General features: G+C 36.3%; 1 pseudogene; it reads left to right on the forward strand.

Annotated features, from left to right (window-relative positions):
• The first annotated feature begins 704 nt into the window (after positions 1-704).
• Positions 705-1,966, forward strand: LOC134264869 (mitochondrial import inner membrane translocase subunit TIM50-like; annotated as a pseudogene).
• Positions 1,967-2,177: the final 211 nt, after the last annotated feature.

Genomic DNA, 2,177 nt, shown 5'->3' on the forward strand with positions numbered 1-2,177 from the left:
TTTAAATTTTTAAAACAAAAACCTTAAATCAACTTTAACTTATGAATCAATTTTCATTGAAAAAGGGCTTTAAATGAAAAAAGTTTTCCACTTGTTGACATTACCTTGTTGAATCAGATTTAAAATGTTGAACAGACTTTAACTTGTTGAATTACACTTTTACACTTGCTGTTTTCTGATAAAAGGAGATGAATCATACTTTACACTTGCTGAATCACACTTTACACTTGTTGACATAACACTCAGATGAATAGACTTTACACTTGTTGAATCAGACTTTACACTTGTTGAATCAGACTTTACACTTATTGACATAACTCTAGATGAATCAGACATTACACTTGTTGACAACACACTTTTACACTTGCTGTTTCTGATGACAGGAGATGAATCATACTTTACATTGCTGAATCACACTTTACACTTGTTGACATTACACTAAATGAATTAGACATTACACTAGATGAATCAGATATTACACTAGATGAATCAGACATTACACTTGTTGTCATAACACTTTACACTTGCAGTTTTCTGATAACAGGAGATAAATCAGACTTTACACTTGTTGATGACTTACACTTGTTGACATTACACTACATGAATCAGACATTACACTTTAACACTTGCTCTATTCTGATAACAGGAGATGAATCAGACATTACACTTGTTGACGTTACACTTTTACTGTTTTCTGATAACAGGAGATGGAGGAGCCCTCCAGGAAGAAGCTGCTCCCCGAGCCCCTCCAGCCCCATTTGTCCAGCCCCCCTACACACTGGTCATGGAGATCACCGGGATCCTGGTCAAGCCGGAGTGGACGGTAATCTTTAACAACATGTGTCTACATAAATAGAGGGCACCTGCTTATAACAAACCAGAGTGGACGGTAAACTCTGACTCATACAAGTAACATTTCTTCATAAATAGAGGGCACCTGCTTATAACAAATCTTTAGTTTGTCTAGCTGGAGTGGACGGTAAGCTCTACCTCAGACAAGTAACATATGTCTACATACATAGAAGGCACCTGCTCATAACAAACCGGAGTGGATGGTAAACTCTGACTCATACAAAAACATATGTCTACATATATAGTTGTCACCTGCTTATAACAAACATTTAGTTCGTAAAGCCAATAAGAATGGTCAACTCTGACTCATACAAACAAATATGTGTCTACATCTTATATAGAGGGCACCTGCTCATAACAAACTTTCAGATTTTTAAGCTAGAGTAGACTGACTGTCCATTCTAGCTTTAAAAAAGTGAAGGTCCAGATTTTAAAATTTCTAAAATGTTTTGTTGATGAGCATGTCTTTAAAGTTCTCTCTTTTCTGAATGGTTGGCTTTCCACTTACAGATTAAGAATGGATGGAGGTTTAAGAAGAGACCAGGGTGGATTATTTCCTCCAGGCTGTAGGGCCACCTCTGTTTGAGACTGTTGTGTACACCTCAGAGACCGGCATGGTATAATCGGATTGTAAAAGCATTAATTAATGAATGGCATACACAGCAGTGAAATCATTAATTTATAAATTGCTTACACAATAGTAAACTATTTCTTTGGTTGAAGTCTACAATTTTTTTTTTTCAGAATGCTGTTCCTGTGATTCACAGCCTTGATCAACAAGGACACATCATGTACAAGTTATACAGAGATGCCACTTGGTACGACGGCAAAGATCACGTCAAAGTGAGTGTAACCTTGATCAAGGATGTGTACAAATCAAAATGATAGTGCAGAGATCAAATCATAGTCATAAAACTCCTACAAAAAATATCCGTGAAAAATCAAGCATTTGAGGCAACTTTATTATTGATTGATGATATAAATGGATTTTTTCCAGGATTTGTCCTATTTAAACAGAGACCTAAACAAAGTTATAATGATTGACTGTAAGTCGAAGTCTGTGAAGCTACAGAGGAACAACGCGTTTGTTCTGAAAGATGGGCGGAGCAAATGACACAGCACTGTTTGATCTGGCTTCTTTTCTACAGAGTAGGTTATCTGTGAGATAGTGAGAAAGGGGGGGGGGGAGGAAACCCAAAAAGCTAGCATTATTTCTCCCAGAAAATAATTTTAAAAACTGGAATTTACTCTATCCCTTTTCACTCTATACAGTGTAATAAATTTCATTGTTCATAATATACTGTTTAAAGGGAAAATATCCCCCC

This window comes from Saccostrea cucullata, unplaced genomic scaffold (genome assembly GCF_032062105.1).
Source record: "Saccostrea cucullata isolate Sc308-1 unplaced genomic scaffold, CSIRO_AGI_Scuc_v1 ctg10718, whole genome shotgun sequence".
NCBI classification, from domain to species: domain Eukaryota; kingdom Metazoa; phylum Mollusca; class Bivalvia; order Ostreida; family Ostreidae; genus Saccostrea; species Saccostrea cuccullata.